The sequence below is a fragment of the Anguilla rostrata genome, chromosome 10, assembly GCF_018555375.3.
Source record: "Anguilla rostrata isolate EN2019 chromosome 10, ASM1855537v3, whole genome shotgun sequence".
Lineage (NCBI taxonomy): Eukaryota > Metazoa > Chordata > Actinopteri > Anguilliformes > Anguillidae > Anguilla > Anguilla rostrata.
In genome coordinates this window covers 19453331-19471418 of record NC_057942.1, presented here as the reverse complement: position 1 = coordinate 19471418, position 18088 = coordinate 19453331, and the positions used below count along the sequence as shown (strand labels likewise).

At 41.7% G+C, this 18088-nt stretch overlaps 1 long non-coding RNA gene across 1 annotated transcript; it reads right to left on the bottom strand.

Annotated features, from left to right (window-relative positions):
* Nucleotides 1–16731: 16731 nt before the first annotated feature.
* LOC135265199 (uncharacterized) lies at nt 16732–17847 on the bottom strand. Its single transcript, XR_010332876.1, has 2 exons — nt 16994–17847; nt 16732–16932 (listed from the first exon to the last, which is right to left on the bottom strand). It is a non-coding gene; the product is annotated as an uncharacterized LOC135265199 (long non-coding RNA).
* Nucleotides 17848–18088: the final 241 nt, after the last annotated feature.

Genomic DNA, 18088 nt, shown 5'->3' with positions numbered 1-18088 from the left:
GCAAATTTGCAACCATTCCATATGTTTAACACCTTTTTATTATTGCCCTTACAGTGCTAAGTGGCATGTTTAACTGTTTATATCTTTTTTTGTACCCATTACCAGACTTGTGATGGTAAATTACCATTGGTCTCTTCTGAATTGACAGTTATTTGGCTTTCCCCATGCTGATGGATGACAAACAGATTTTGTATGCTTGTTACCTCATTTTTATTCTCTAGTGAAACTGGAAGTGATGGAATGACACAATATAGTTCCTTTAGACTGAGATGAACTAAATTAAGTAAAATTATATTGCCAATTTCATTTTGTTTGATTTTACTTACAATAATTGTTAGGGGTGCCAATAATTATGGCACCTATGGTTTTCAGAAAAAAATTAATTACTTAATAAAAAAACATTGAAGCATGAGAGAAAATGTATTGAAATAAAAGTATATAGTTTTCCCATATGTTTGAACATAACATATAGATTATTATCTGTGTCATTTATTATATGCAGCCTTTTTTCTTCATTTTTATTAAGGGTGCCAATAATTCTGGAGCCCTCTGTTTATAGATAATATAGGACACTATTTGTACTCAACAAGGCTAAAGTTATCAAGCACCATGCAGGCTCTAATGACTAATACTTATAACACATAATAGTTTATCCTTCATATCTTTTTAAGTTGATGTTGATTTTTCACCTCTGAAACCATATTTCAAGACCATTTTTTATTATTAAAAAACTGCATACACCAAATCAATCTGGTGTGAATATCTACAACCTCCCCAAATTCTCCCACGTCACTCCCCTGCTGCGATCACTTCACTGGCTACCGGTCGCTGCCAGGATCCGATTCAAAGCCCTGACCCTTGCCTACACTGCCGCCAACAGGACAGCCCCTATCTACTTGCAGGACATGACTCAATTCTATGTGCCTGCTCGACCACTCCGCTCTGCGGCAGCAGGGCATCTTGCAACCCCTCCCACCCGCCCAAAGGGATCACAGAGCTTCTCCACCCTAGCTCCCCAGTGGTGGAACGAACTCCCCGTCCCTCTCCGAACCTCCCCCTCACTATCCATCTTCCGCCGTGGCCTGAAGACTCATCTCTTCAGACTATACCTAGAATAACCACCACCACGCTGTGTATATATATATATATTAAAAAAAAAAAAAAAAAAAAAAAAAAAAAAAAAAAAAAACCTTTTTCCTGTCACTTGTTACATGTTGCCCCATCCCTGCACTTCTTGGTAAATTGTATTTGTCCTAATACTCTAGCTTATTCTTCTGCCTAGTTTGGCTTTGCAGATGTTAGACCAGGATAGTGTTCTTTGTTCTCGGCTAGAAATAGCTTTACAAAATAAGTAATTGTACCTTACTGAACCCGTGTTCAGCAGTTGTCTACGATCATGAAAATGCACTTTTTTGTACGTCGCTTTGGATAAAAGCGTCTGCTAAATGAATGTAATGTAATGTAATGAATATGAATATTTAAAGTGTGTCATTAATGTAGACTGTATTAGATGTTTTGACCACAACCAGTGTGTTCTCCCACAGCACATTCGTTGTACCACATACCACACGTGCAAGTATAAACACATTCACATTTATTCTTTCACCCTCTCTCTCTCTCTGTCTTTCTGTCTCCTCCCACTCTCTCTCTCTTTTTCTCTCTCTCACACACACACATACACACACACGTGTAAGTCAAGTCAATGAACTTAGTTGAACAATGTCAATGCTCATGCATCCACACCGGCTCATACGAACACACACACACACACACAGACACACACTGAGAGGATAATAGAGCACATGGCCATGTTCTGTACAGGGACCCTGCCTCTGGTTCCTATTTCCTCTCTATTCAATAAGCCATCTGCCAACATGAGAATGTGTGGGGGGGGGGAGGGGGGGCGGTGAAAACACTCAAAAGAAAACTTTTCTCATTCACATGTCTGCATATATCCTTACATTCTGCTGTGAATTTAAAATATTGATTTTTTGCTTAACTGAATGAATAGTATGTGTGGAATTCGAACTTGCATTCATGAGCAAATGCCCAGACTCAGTTAAATCACTGTGTGTTTTAATTATCTGGTGCAAGGGTGGTTGCTTGTGATACCTACTGTATGTAATAATTTTTCACCAGCAAGAAAAGTGTTAGGTGAATAACAAGAAAAATATATGCTTCATTTCATTGCTTTTTTCCAATGGGCCAAAGTTACTGATCACTGAATGACCTTTTCACCTTTGCAAGCTGTTCGGTGGAATGACTGTGGAACTGGTTTCAGTTAGAACCAGATTAGCAATGGAAAAGATGGATGCTGGGAAGCAGCAGCAACAATGAAAAAAGTCAATGACAACCAAACGTGGGGGACAGATTGGATAGAAGCTCCCTCATGTCATTTACAAGCCATACATTTTTGTGACATTTAAAATCAGCAACAGTTCGAAAAGATCTTCTAAGCAAGTTTGACTCTACCCTGACATGTAAGAAACACAGCAGCCTCTCAGGATGAAGTTCAATTCAACACCCTAAACACCTGACCACAAAAGCCAGTTGCCTGTATGGGTGCAAACCACTCAGTAAAATAGAACTAACATGAAATGGCTGAAAACAGCCTTTGTGGGAAAGAGCATTTACAGAGCTTTGCAGAGAGGAAGACAAAAGAAATACAACAGAAAAAGTGTTGCAGAATGACTAAGGAGATGATTGTCCAATGGAGTACAATTGTCCCATTTAAAAATGACAAAATCCTAAAGAAACATTAAAAAGATACAGTTCTGAGAATGGCATTAATCAGCACCTTTGAAACACATTAGCACTGGCACAGAAGTATTGCACTACAACAATGAACCCATATCTTTCCCTCCATGCTATTAAACCTGAATTTCCCAATGAAGTGCTATCAAAAGTATTTTTAAAATATAATCATACATAATCCATTCACTGCAATCATGTGATGAAGTTTATGAAGCCTTTAAGGTGGGGATGAATAACTGTGGACACTGTAGTTGTAGAAACTCCAACATATTTTCAGGTTTTCAGTAAAACTGATACTTGGAATACACTGAACAGAGTAGCTACATGACAACTGTGCAAAATACAACTTATTTGTGCATGTGTGGTCCCAGCAAACCAGCTGTGTGTTCCCAGCTGTGTGTTCTCAGTGGAATTGATAAGAGGAGAGCAGCGGTGCATAAGGTTATGTAAAAGGACACACCAAGTAGATCGAAGAGAGAAATGTGCTGAATTCATTTTGAATGAGGAAATAACTTTAAAAAATATTGCACTTTGCATTTCTTTAACAACTTTTTCCATTTTGTGTTTTGTCATGCACATTTTCACACTTTTCTCAGTGTTCCTGTGCAGACCAGGGTGAAATAAATATTTAAAGTATTTTAATTACTTTCAAATACTTATTTAGAAATTATTTGAGTATTTAAATTACAAAATGTATTTGAAAATACATTTATGAAGCATTTGCATGTATTTGCAATTACTTTCAAATATGTATAAAAAAAAAACATTTAAAATACTGAATTTCAAAATACAAAGTGCTTGATTTAACAGAATTATTCAAAAATACTTTTACAACATAAGGCCAGTGGTGCAACATGCGCATTGCAAGCTTTTGAAAGACTTGAAAAGCACTGGACATGCAAAAACCTATCAGCTTTTTCAAGCTGAGCATTTCGTCTAATTCTAGGACAGTATTTTGATGAGAATGCGTCAAGTGTCTGCTGACGGCCCCAGTCCAATTGTGCTGATTTCCATTGTTAACCCTTCACGCAAGCCACCTAGTGGTTTGCACGCCAGCGTGCCTAGATTGCTCAACTCAGACATTCAGTGCTCCTGCAACAAAACTGAGTTTAAAATGCAAACTCTGTGTTCTAGTTTTATTAGTAGACGATACACAACAACTATACTGAACACAGAGTTTTGCAGCGCCACCATTGTCGCACCGGTCTTTCATTTAAAAAGCACCCCCTCCCTGCTGTCTCATCTGCAACTACACCCACCACCCATGACACACTGGATAATAGTGTCTATCTGGGCATTCATAAATATATTCATTTACTACTAAAAATTTAAATTATTTAATAGCAACAAGATAAACCAAACAATATCCCTAAGATATGCAAATACAGCAGGGACAACGCTGCTCACTGAATAATGAAATAAATTTCATTAAAAAAGACAATTTTTTCTAAAATTATACCATGACATTCTACTGTCAATATCTGGGACTAAATATGCAATAAATATACAACCTTTGGTTTTATGCGTAGAGGTGTCCGTTTTGAGACTGAGTTTTCATATATTGTCCTTTTGTTAAATATACACACATTTGTGACACTTGGGTACCTTCCAAAATAGCTGTGTGTAATACCACACATGTTGTTTACAGCATTGTCACCCTTTTTAGTACAATCTCGCTTGATTGACAATTAGTTTATTCAGTAGGTGACAGTATAAGCTTTCTAACGATGTATAACATGTATAATTTTACTTTTGGAATAGCATTTTATATTCTGGCATAACCGAAAATTTCTCTCATCATCCCTGAATTACACATTCACTCTGTGGTTGCAGTAAAATACACTGCACCTGGTGAAACATTATTGATCATTTTTGTAATTTCTCAGAAAATATTATTATTACTGAGGACATTTGAGCATAGCTAAGCCATATGTTTGCTGATAGCCCTAGTTGACATTATGTGACAATGGTTTTGCATTATTTTATAATCTGCCATCAATGTTTAATCTTAAACCTTCATAAGCGGCACATTTATATGCTTTATATTGGAAAAAACACATTTTAGTCATTTTTGGAGAGATTTTGTATATGTTTCTGGACCTAGATGTTTTAGACCACAGTACTGAAGGAAAGCTTGTAAAAAAAAAAAGCTTGTAATTCCCACTTTAAGAAACAGTCAGATTCTTGAGTCAAAATAGTTGTAGTGAAATACATGATTATTTTGTGATTTATAGCAATGCATAATTTTGACATTTTAGATAGATTTGGAGACACTGGGGCCACTGCTTACTTTTTGCTTCATAGAACTTTAGGAATTATACATATCCACCCTTAGAATTTACACACTTGTGGTCAAGGAGTTTTTGATCCAGGACATGGTTTAACCTGTTTTATATATGCAATCTATCAGTATTTCATTGTAAATAAAAAAAATCAATTTTTGCATTTTGCCTAGAAAACTGCATCTGTGGCACCTTATTCCTTCCTAAATTATGGATATAAAGTAATCTAAGGTAGGACTGTAAATGGTACAAATGTCTCGCTTCATTTAAGCCATTTTCCAAGTCTCTGTGATGCTCATGTCTGGAGTTATAAAGCTTTAAATAGGGTGCCCCCCTAAATGGGCAAGGATTGACCAGATTTTGCATGTGCGTGAAGGGGTTAATTAGTAGTGAATGTTATGTGCTCCTAGTTATTGTTGCTGAGATGTGGTAGTAATTTATCTCCTTTTCTCCAGTAGGAGTCGCTCTTTCTCTGCAGGCTGCAGCAATGTGCGCGCAGGCGTGTGCACTGGTCGGTTCCAGGTGCAAATTACCAAATGACCTCCCCTATAAAGGGTATACAATAATAAAACGTATGCCACAATAAAAAGCATATTTTATCTATCTTATCGTGTCTTATACTTGGTAGATCGTGTGGTAAATGTCTGTAATGTAATGTAATGTAATGGTAAGGTTTTCTTTTCTTTTGCACTTTTTTGTTGTAGCTAGTCAGGGTAGGGTAGCAGTGGACCGGAAGACTCACTTCCCCTTTCTCCCCTTTAATTTGCTCTTTCTCTTGTCCCATCCTCAACGCAAGTGAAGGCAGATATATTCTATTCAGACAGCTCAGTCTGGTTCTGGACTGTGAGCGTTCGGTTAGATCTGCTGGCTCTGCCCAGTCTACCTGTTTGTACGTGGGTTTGTATTGTATTGGGTTTGTCTTCATGTCATTTAATAAATACATACGTTGTGGTGTTTTAAACTTGTTTGGCTTTTGGGCTGACAGCCAGTTATTGCAACTCAGCAGTCTTGGGCCGTAACAGTGAAAATGCATGGCTGAATGCTATTTTATCAGTGTCTAAACCTTACAAAATGTAAAAGATGGAAATGCATATATGGCTGTTGAACACTCAAAATAAAATTATTCTAATGCAGTTTAAAAGAAAGAAAAAAACTGGAAAGTAGCTTATCAAGAAGCTTATCATTCCCTCCTTATCATCCCCTCCTTGCAAAGGCATGTATGGGCATTTAGGCTACTGTCAGTTAGAGGCATCACAGTGGGTTGTTTAAAATTGACAGCATTGACAGCGTATTATAATTCGCTGGCATCACATCGAGGGCCACAAAGATTGTACAAAGAACTCTGGGATACCCCCTTCAGTATGAAGTCTACATTGTTTCTGGCTCAGTCATTATATCACAGCTAAGGGGCGTCGTTCGACAGCCCCTTAGCTGTGATGTAATAACCATATACCACGGCCTGTCATGAGCTATTGCTTTTATGAAACGGTCACCAGTATGGCAATATGAAAGTAATAGACACACTCCAATTTAAATAGTTTAGGCTAACGTTTTTTTTTTTCTCAGACGTGAAGTGATACTGAATTGTGCAAAGGAATTAGAAGTTAATATAACATGGCTATGAACCAAAAATCAATGCTGTAATGCAGGATACATCTGAAGCCGCTGAGCATCAGTGTGGTGGTAGGTCGTAAAAAAGTTTGTTGGCTAATGATACACCCAGCACGGGCTCATGTGGCTCTGAAATATCTGACCTGCATTGTAGCTGAAGGTGTGTTCCACCCAGGGAAGCTTTTCACTTTTTTCTCTTTCCAAGCCTCTGCGGATCATAAATACATGTAAACGGGACTTCCATCAAATAGAGGAGAAAAAGTTAACAAACAAAAAACTACAAAACATGTTAGCCTTACATTCTGTAGTTTTTTATTTCATTAAGAGTTCATAGCATACAGTAGTTCATAATGAAGATGACAATTTTTTTTTTATTGTGAAAGCATTTTTTATGTTTATAATTGTCTTCAGTGTCCCTCTGGTGGGGGTGGTGGTCGGGCTCATGCAAACTAAGGACGAATAACAATGTTTTGATTTCTAAAAACATTTGCTTATGTTCAGAGGCGTCACTAGGGGGGTGCGGGGGGTGACACCATCAGAGGGGGGTGACACCAAAATTACTGGCAATAGTTTTCGTTCAGTGTTTTGTGTAGCAACGAGTTGAAATAGCTAATTTCTCCGACGCAGTTAACTGCCGGTTGATTTAATTAGTGGTATTAATGTGACAAGAACCGTTTTGTCGTTTTTTAACAACCTACCCCGTCGTTACTCGGGTGACACCAACGGTCGACCGCGCCAGGTGTCACCAAGCCTAGTGACGCCACTGCTTATGTTTCAAAACTTGATTTGACTGTTTGTTAACCTCAGTGTCATAAAAGCCTGTCGTGATTATGAAACATATAGACCATTGTTAAACACAGCATTAAAAAGCAAATTTTGTTAAATTATAATCCTGTTGTTAAACTGGATTATAATTGATGTCATTGTAAAACCATGACTTTCATGGTTTAATATCTCAACAATAGCAGTGCCAGTGATTATAATGGTAAAAGTCAGGCATTTTAGGCATTTTATACAGCTTTGGGTTAAATTGCACATACTTCCAGTTTTAGCCACGCCACTTTTTTTAAAATCTGAATACTAATACAGATATCAATACAAATAATGGCATCTCCCCCCACCCCTAATATATATTTTTTGAAAGTCTCAGTTCTACACAATGTTAACATTACTGAAATACAGAAGCTTAACTTAATTGACTTGCGATAAAAGGGCACTTTCTTGTTAACTTAATTATTGTACAATTTAGGTTGTGTTCCTGGTCTGGAATCATCAATCAAAACTTTACTGATGTGCAGGGAGTATTTAGCAGTATCTTTGATTTCACGGTTACTGTTTTAATGAATCTAAATGTATTTCTCTGTTTATAAACAGAAAGTTTGTTCTTGAAATTGATCTGCTTGCTGCTCATCTGCAATTGAGCTTGTCTGAATAATGTTCAAGTGCAATACAGAATTCAGAATCTTTTTTGTAGCTTTCTTCTATTCATGAGTGTTGTGTATCTGTTGTGGACACTGTCCATTTGTAAATCATTGAAAAGCTACATCTGATGAGGATGAGTCACATAAGTGACCATGTGACTTAACCACACAGGTCAGTACACTTTGAAAGCAGTCAATTTGCATTGGAAATGGAATGCATTTGCTTTCCCACAGTGCACAAGATTTTTGCATAACAAATGCATCAAGTTTAATTCCAAATGACACTAGACCTGAGTGGACTCAATTTGATTGAGTACATACATAATAACACAGTACACCCTAGATAGAGGTTTCACATGTAGCTTCAACTGAAAGTAATCAAAAAATATAATCACATTTATTTAAATAAACCAACTAGGTATGAAAGAGCCCTCAAAGGGGGATAGCTTCCCCTAGGAAACAACTTCTCTATCTGACTTGGGGATGCATTCAGTCTCCAAGCTTGTGCACATACTGGCCAAAATGGAATTCTGTTTGAACCATGTCCACACACACACAAACAAATGACTTATACAAATAACTGTGTATGTGGACATAGTTCAAACACATATACACACACACACACACACACACACAAGTGACAAAATTTTATTAGGAAAAACAATGAACCTAGTTCAACAACAGTGCGGTCCATAAGTATTTGGAGAGTGACACAACTTTTGATGTTTTGGTTATATGCTCTTCCACATTGTATTTGAAATGAAACAATGAGTATGAGGTTAAATTGCTGGCTGTCAGCTTTAACATCAGGTTGTTTACATCCATATCAGGTGATCTATATTAGAATAACAGCCCTTTCTATACATAATCCCCCTAGTTTATGGGGCCAAAAGTAATTGGACGATTGGCTGCTCAGCTGTTTCTTGGCCAATTTTGTGTTGTTGCATCATTAGTCCATGCACAAGAAAGATAGCAAAAATGCTAGAATTTATTTTAGGTGTGGAATTTTCATTTGGAGTCTGTTGCTGTTCTCAACATAAAGACAGATAAAGTGTCAATCCCACTGAAACAGGCCATGTAGGCTGAAAATTCTTAATGAACTGATCAGAGACATAGCCAAAACATTAGGTGCGTCAATTGTTTGGTACATTTGATACATTTTGGTAGAGGCAAGAACACACTGGTGAGCTCAGCAATAGCGGATGATTGGAGAACATCAGTTGTGAAGAAATTTTCAATTTTCAAGTGGCGAACAGATCAAGAGCACTCTCCCGGATGTAGGCATAGATGTGTCATAGAAAGAAGTAAAATAATTACCATAGAGAGAAGACTACACTGGCAGAACCTCAGAGAGTTCCCCACAAGTTGGAAACAACTGGTAAGCCAAGTTAAAGTTTGCCAAAAAACAAAGTTTTGGAACAAAGTCTTATGTACAGATGAGATTTGTATTAACCTAGACCAAAAGTGTTAGAAAGCGGAAAGTGTGGAGAAAGGAACTGCTCATGATCCAAAGTAGCCCCCACCCCACCCTTCTCAACCAACCATCAGAGAAACATGATGGAGGAAGTGTTATGGCTTGGGCATGTATGCCAGCAACTGGAACTGGCTAACTTGTCTTCATAGATAATTTGACTGCTGACAGCAGCAGCAGGATGCAATTCTGCAGTACACAAAAACATCTTATCTGCTCATATCCAACCAGATGCCTCAAAAGCAATGGCGTAGCCAGAAATGAAATTGCAGGTGGGCCTGAATAAAAGTGGGTGGGCCACACAATTAATTCCATAAATAGCTCAATAGCATTTACAAGCGCGAAAGTGTTCTGCTATACGTTGGCCTGCTGTGTTACACTGCTGTTGTTTATCTATTTAGTTTTGCCTACTTATGTGGATGATTTTTCGCCAGGTTTATTTGCAGTAATACTGATTTGTCATTACTATTAGACTTAAAGATCATGTTAAACAACTAACATTACAGGTAAAGTAAACTAATCAATGTCCTCAAAACATTGAGAAAGTCTCATAAATCAGCTGCTGAAAATAAATGAAAATTTGAGTCGAAATATAAAAGTACATGTTGCTGTTTGATAAAAGGCTATATAGGCTACCGAAATTGTTACCAGAATTCCTTACCTGACAGTTCATTTTTTTCTTGGATCAGATAAAAGAACGTTTAAAGCCAGGAGAATCCATCAAAGTTCGTTGGCATTTTCATCCCTTTTACTTAGTCTTTCAGCTTAATTCCCTAGTACTGTATTCGTGGAATCCGCGCACTGAATTTGGATGAGCTCGATTGAATAGATGTTGAATATATGAAAATGCTTTCACTAGGCTATGTAGGGGGAGGGGTATCGTATCAGCAGGGAAATTATGCTCTCAAAGTAATGACGGTGACAAGTTTGCGTGTCTTTTTCTTTTTTTTTTTGCTGTTATCGCTAAAAGACGAGATGCGGTTACCTAGAATTTGTCTTTTTGGTTGCTTATAGCATGCGCGCTCATTGTCTGCTGCAGGTGAAGCTGTCCCATTACTTTTGAGCAGGCGTAGCATGAGTGGCCTGGTGGGCCTAGGCCACCACTTCTTGCCTAGGCCCAGCCAGGCCCACTCATAGCTACGCCCCTGCTCAAAAGTAATGGGACAGTGCTTCACCTTGCAGCAGGACAATGACTGCGCGCATGCTACTAAAGCAACCAAAAAAAGACATAATTTCAGGAACAAAAAGTGGATTGTTCTTGATTGGCTAAATTAAAGAGCCAACCTGAACCCAGGTGAACAAGACACTTGCTGAAGACAAGACTGAAGACCAAAAGCTGTCTAAACAAACAAGACTTCAAGATGGCTGCAGTTCAGGCCTGGCTGTGCATCACCATGGAAGATACTGTCATGGTTCTGTGTTTTCCTGTCTGTGTTTCCCTTGTTGGGCCGCCAGATGGCGGCACTTCTGTTTTGTGTCCTGCTCCCCCCTGTTAATTGTATGATTGTTTCCAATTGTCTTGTTATTCTATCATTGTTCCCACCTGTGTCTTGTTATCCCCTCCTTTTCTGGTTTGATTGTTTTTTGAGATCACCTGTGTCTTGTTACCCCCTGTCTATTTAAGTTCTTTGTTCCCTTGACTCGGGTGCTGGTTCCTTGTGTTTGTTTGACTTACATGTATCTGCCTGCCTGTGTTTGTTTCCTACTTGTGTTTGATCTGTTTGAAATGTACCTGCCCTTGTACTCTGCCTGCCTGTGTTCTGCCCTGCCTGTGTTTTTGAGTTCCTGTTGTTTTCTGTTTTATTAGATATTTTTTGAGTTTGTGTTTTTGCCCATCGTGGCCTTTTCTGTTCCCTGCTTGTTTGCCTGTCGTGTAAGTAAAGTCTTTGTTAATTTTCCCTTTTTGAGTTTGTGTTTTTTTTTCCCTCTGCGTTTGGGTCCCCCCTACCCGTTACATGACAGATACCCAATGTCTGTTGATGTCTGTGGGCTACAGACTTCAAATAAGCATTGAAAGCAAATGATTTGCAGTCAAGTACTACGTAAATATAACGACTTTAAGTTTATATTAATTTGTTCATTTACGTTTGGTCCTCAAAAATGGGGGGACCATATATTATTACGGATTACATGATATGGATGTGAATGCCATCAAATTAAACCTGACAGTCTGTATTTTATCATCATATTCATTGTTTAATTTTAAATCAAACATGCTGGAGTACATAGTGAAAACAACAAAAATGTGCTACTGTCCAAATACTTACAAACTGCACTATAAGTTTTCAAGCAGGCACACACACATGCCCAGACATATACATGTACACATTACATTATTACATTACAGGCATTTAGCAGACGCTCTTATCCAGAGCGACGTACAACAAGTGCATTAGTTCAAGGTGCAGAGGTGCAGAAAAACACACTAGAGTGAAGTAAAGATCGTAGTGCCAGAAGTGACCACAGATCAGGACTCCAACCCTGTAGGGTAACCTGTTCAGCAAACAAACAAACAAACAATCCTGCCAAGTACAAAACTAGCACTGAAATCACATTTGCCTAATCAGAATCAGACTGAATCATTCCACCAGTGAGGGGCCAGGACAGACAGCAGACACGAACGGGGAGTACAGACACAAAGAGGGGGAGGGGCCAAGCGTCCAGAGGTGGCAGAACGGAAAGGTCTGGCTGGTGTGTACGGTCTGATGATCCTCTGGATGTATCCTGGTGCTGACCCCTTAGCTGCCTGGTATGCAAGCACCAAAGTCTTAAATTTGATGCGAGCCATAACAGGCAGCCAGTGGAGGTCAGTGAGCAGGGGGGTGACATGGGAATGTCTGGGGAGGTTGTGGACCGGACGAGCTGCGGCATTCTGGATGAGCTGCAGGGGTCTGATGGCGGATGCTGGCAGACCAGCCAGCAGCGAGTTGCAGTAGTCCAGGCGGGACAGGACCATCGCTTGAACCAGGAACTGGGTTGCATAGGTGGTGAGGAAGGGACGGATTCTCCGGATGTTGTACAGGAAGAACCTGCACGTTCGACTCACCGCCGCAATGTTCTGGGAGAGGGACAGTCTGTTGTCCATCACCACTCCAAGGTTTTTGGCAGTGGGTGATGATGACACCACGGTGTCCCCTAGGGAAATAGAAAGGTCAAGGAGGTTAGAGGATGGAGCAGGGATGAAGATCATCTCTGTTTTACCTGGGCTCAGTTTAAGATTAGATTAGATTAGATTAGATTCAACTTTATTGTCATTGCACAGAGTACACGTACTGAGACAACGAAATGCAGTTAGCATCTAACCAGAAGTGCAAAAGAAGCAGTAAAGTGCAGTAGGTGTATGTACATAAGTGAATAAATATGAATACAATATGAGAAATATGAATACAATACAATGTGGTATAAACAGTATAAACAGTATAGACAGTGGATCGGTATAAATATGATAAATATATTATTAGCAAGGTGCGGCAGTGCAAGGTTCAGTCAATGGAGTAAGTTGAGTGGGGGGGGGGGCTGGGGGGTCCAGGTGGGGGTATCCGGGGTGGGGGGAGCTGTCACCGTGGTGCAGAGTTCAGCAAGGTGACAGCTGAGGGGAAAAAGCTGTTCCTGAACCTGCTGGTCCTAGAACGGAGGCTCCTGTCGCGCCTCCCAGAGGGAAGGAGGGCAAACAGTCTGTGGCTGGGGTGAGAGGTGTCCCTGGCGATGCTGCGTGCCTTCCGCAGACACCGCTTGTGCTGGACAGTCTGAATTGCTGGGAGTGGAGTGCTGGTGATGCGTTGGGCGGTTTTCACCACCCTCTGAAGTGCTTTCCGGTCCGAGGCAGAACAGCTGCCGTACCAAACTGTGATGCAATTGGTGAGGATGCTTTCAATTGTGCAGAAGTAGAAGTTCACCAGAATCTGAGGAGACAGATGGGCTTTCCTCAGTCTCCTCAGGAAGAAGAGTCGCTGGTGAGCCTTCTTGACCAGGGTCGAAGTGTTGAGGGCCCAGGAGAGGTCCTCGGAGATGTGGACACCCAGAAACTTGAAGCTGGTGACACGCTCAACCTCCGTCCTGTCGATGCAGATAGTGGTGTGCGTGCATCCTTTGGTCTTTCTGAAGTCCACAATGAGCTCCTTGGTCTTCTTGATGTTGAGGGCCAGGTTGTTGTCGGCGCACCACGCCGCCAGGTGCTGGTCCTCCTCCCTGTAGGCTGTCTCATCGTTGTTATTTATGAGACCAACCACCGTTGTGTCGTCTGCAAACTTGATAATGGTATTGGAGCCATGTACAGGAGTGCAGTCATGGGTGAAGAGGGAGTATAGGAGAGGATTCAGCACACAACCTAACATACTGAGGTCTGTTGGTTAGGAAGTCTAATATCCAGTTGCAGAGGGAGGGGTTGATACCAAGGTCACCAAGTTTGGTGATCAGTTTGGAGGGGGTGATGGTGTTGAATGCTGAACTAAAGTCAATGAACAGCATTCTTACATAGGTGTTGAGTGTAGCACTGTGGAGATGGCGTCCTCCGTACTCCTGTTCTGACAGTAGGCGAATTGGAAGGGGTCCAGTGTGGGTGGTAGGCAGGATTTGAGATGAGCCAGGACCAGCCTCTCGAAGCACTTCATGATGGTGGAGGTGAGTGCAACAGGGCGGAAGTCATTTAGGCTCGCTGCAGAGGAGTGTTTCGGCACCGGCATGATGGAGGTGGATTTGAAGCATGTGGGGACAGCTGCTTGGGCCAGTGACAGGTTGAAGATGTGAGTCAGGACCTCAGTCAGCTGCCCAGTGCAGGCCCTGAGCACGCGTCCGGGGATGCCATCAGGGCCAGCAGCCTTGCGTGCATTGATCCTGCTCAGTGCTGCACACACGTCGGTGGGGGCGAGTGTAAGGGGCTGGTGGTCTGCAGGGAGTACAGCCTTGATAGCCGCCTCCTGGTTGTCCCTGTCAAAGCGAGCGTAGAAGTTATTAAGCTCGTCAGGGAGGGAGGTGTCGCTGGTTGAGGGGGAGGTGTAGGTGGGTTTGTAGTCCGTGATGGCCTGGATGCCCTGCCACATGCGTCGGGGGTCGGAATTGTAGGTGAAGTGCTCCTCAATCCTTAGCTTATGGCTGTGCTTGGCCCTCTTGATTCCCCTTTTCAGGTTAGCCCTGGCTGAACTGTAGGCCTGCGCGTCACCTGATCTGAAAGCAGCGTCACGTGCCTTCAGCAGTAGGCGGACCTCTCTGTTCATCCACGGCTTCTGATTGGGGAATGTTGTAATCTGTTTGTGGGTGGTAACACTGTTGATGATAGTGTTGATATAGTCAAAACAGAGGAGGCATAGGCATCAATGTCTGTGTGGGAATCCAGGGTGGCCTGAGTGGCAAACATACTCCAGTCTGTGTGTTGAAACCGGTGCTGTAGGACAGAGTCTGCTCCATCTGGCTATACTTTAACAGTTCTAACTGACGGTTTCACACGTTTGATGAGTGGTGTGTATTTAGGGAGTAGGAACAATGAGAGGTGATCAGACTGTCCCAGGTGAGGGAGGGGAATGGCTTTGTATGCCTCAGCCATGTTAGTGTAAACGTGGTCTACGGTCTTGTCCCCTCTTGTAGGGCAGGAGACATGCTGATGGAATTTGGGGAGTACAGTCTTTAGGTTGGAGTGGTTGAAATCTCCCGCAATAATAAAGGCTGCCTCCGGGTGTGTAGTCTGTTGTTTGCTAATGGCGTCCTGCAGTTCTTTCATAGCAAGCTTAGAATTAGCATCCGGGGGTATGTATGCTGCAGTCACAACAGCAGATGTAAACTCTCTGGGCAGATAAAAAGGTCTGCACTTAACCATGAGATGTTCTAGGTTAGCAGAGCAGTGACTCTCGATAATGGCATTGTCTGTGCACCAAGCTTTGTTGACATAAATGCACAATCCCCCACCTCTGGTTTTACCGGAGTCATCAGCTGTTTTGTCCGCCCTGAGGATGTAGTGCCCAGGTAGCTCAATGGCGCTATCGGGAACGTCGCTGTTAAGCCAAGTTTCCGTAAAAATCATGATGTCGCAGTCCATAATTCTTTTATGAGTGGTGATCCGCAGTCGCAGTTCATCCATCTTGTTCGCCAGGGACCGTACATTGGCGAGGAAAATGCTGGGTAGAGATAGCCGATGAGGAGATAGCCTTAGCTTGGCTCTTAGCCCTCCTCTTGTCCCCCGCTTTTGTTTGCGGTCTCGACGCCGCCTGCGAGTACTTCCGGCCGGCGGAGGCGGGTTGGTAGCCTCCGGTGTCCAGACGGTCTCAGTGTAGTTGTAAACACCTCACAGCTAGACCAATGAGGGTTTGTAGCTGGAGGGGAAGGTATCGCGTGTTCTCCCTTGGCTGGTGTGATTCAAAACCGAGATGTTAGTTATTTTTCCTCTGTTCGTAAGAACAGGGCACAATTATAATTAAGAATGCACTGGTTCCGCTGCCACGGGTTAGATATGAAGGCGCTGCTTCATATCCCGCTTAAAGCTGGCCTGAAACGGATCAGTAGCACTCTGGTTACTCTCCGTTCGTAAACGGGGCTATGCTGTCATCAGAGATATATCCGATCTGTCGCCGGACTGTCAATATCCTAATGGGAGCATCAGAAAATTCACAAATGCGCGGAACAACACAACAGATATATCCATGACCACATCAAGAAAGCGTAACAGTTACTAGGTTTTACCCTCGTATTAAATCTGACTCCATTTTATATGATAATTTAAAATTTGGGTTTAACTATACGTGGAACTTGGGAGTGGTTACACTCGACTCTATCTTGTGCCATTATTCCTCAATATATGCTCCCGGGTTTAGCATTATTGTTAAATCTCAGTTCGGTGAAGAATCCAGAGGGTAGGAGTCTGACCACCATAATACATGCCTTCCATGCCTGGCTTACATGGATAGTGCATAGACAGTTATGAGCCCAGGGCGGTTAAGAATCTATCGGGCTCCTTAAGGCGAATTTGGGGAGAACCAGCGTACTACGCCCATGGGTCCTCTTATGCCAAACAACACCAGAACCGATCCCACCAATCCCTTAACAGGCAGATCGTGGTCACCTATCTAACTTGAAGACCCCACTACAGACGTTTACTGTACTAGACCCCTGATCAGTAGGTCCTAGTCAGAATTGCCCCCCTGAGTATTTAAACGGAATTTCGGCTGAAAAGAAGATAAAATGGATTAGAGTCATGAAGACCACGCAAGTTAAAAATAAGAATTTATTGAACAGGCAGGTAGGTTATTATCTTCAATTCCAAATCAATTATAAGGGTTAAAAACATAAAGACAGAGTAAAATAGTTCTTACCCAGCCTGTTTAGCTACACACAGAGCACAGAGTATGTACCACGTGGGGAAGTCGTTTACGATCTTCCATGGCTATCTCTACACAGAACACATAGCCTAGTATGTGCACTGAGGGAAGTCGATTACGATCTTCCTTGTCTGTCTACACGCAGCGCACATAGTATGTGCACGGTGGGAAGTCGATTACGATCTTCCTCGATTGCTTTGTCTCCCTTCCTTTTAAGCCAAATCCCGCGTTTGGTCTAGGCGGCATTGCCATAAATTAACCTGTCCGAATCATAAATCTCTAATTCCGGCCCCCACCATTTGGAGGAGGTTGTTAAAACAATTGGTGGGGAAATGGGGAAAAGGAGATGATTACCAGAGAGGACATTCCATTGTGTTAGGTTTTTCCTGAGTTATTGAAACTATGTTTTTTCAAATTCTATTTGGTATGAAACATATTTCATTCAATGGCTTGAATGATTGTGAACATGTCCATACCAAACATGCCAAGTGGATGTAATATTATGGTGCAGTTGTCATGAAAATACCCTTCTGTTTAACCATTGTACACGCAATCCATGTTATTATTACATAAGGCATAATACAATAATACAATGAACACATGTGCATGGTTTGTAAGGTTTTCCGGGATTTGTAAATAAGATATACAGATGGTTTATAGTCCAGATCCAGAAAAGAAATACAAAGTGTAATGTCAGAGGGGTCCATATGTGGGCAGTGTGGTACTGTCCCGTGTAGTGCCCCCACCAGGTGCCGGTCGCTTCACCCTTTACAACCCCAAAACACCCACACCCACAACCACAGGCAAAGAGACTAGTTCCCCTTATCTTGGTTGTGTCCAGGTGGTAACATTCCAGAGAGCCAAATGGCCTGCCCATTCAGAGGAAGTCCGAGTGACTTATTGTTTTACCACAAGGCTCTCGGGTCCTTTGAAGTACACGCTGCGTCCCAGCATGCTGGCTCGTTCAAATGTCAGCCTTTTCTGGGTCCCAGTATAATTTCCCTCTTACATAGTTGAATAATCCTATATCCAAAAGTTCTTGTCGGGTGTACGATACGTATGCAAAACTGTTCTGAGTGAACAGACTTAAAACGACTAAGTAGATAACCGCTAATTTGCGAAAACTGGAGAGACGCTGAGCCTCGCGTTGTGCACGCGCCGCCATCTTGGCCATAATGGTGGTTATGACGGTGGTGGTTATCCATCCAGCTCTGGATGTCCCTCAGGCAAGCAGAGATGCGAGCG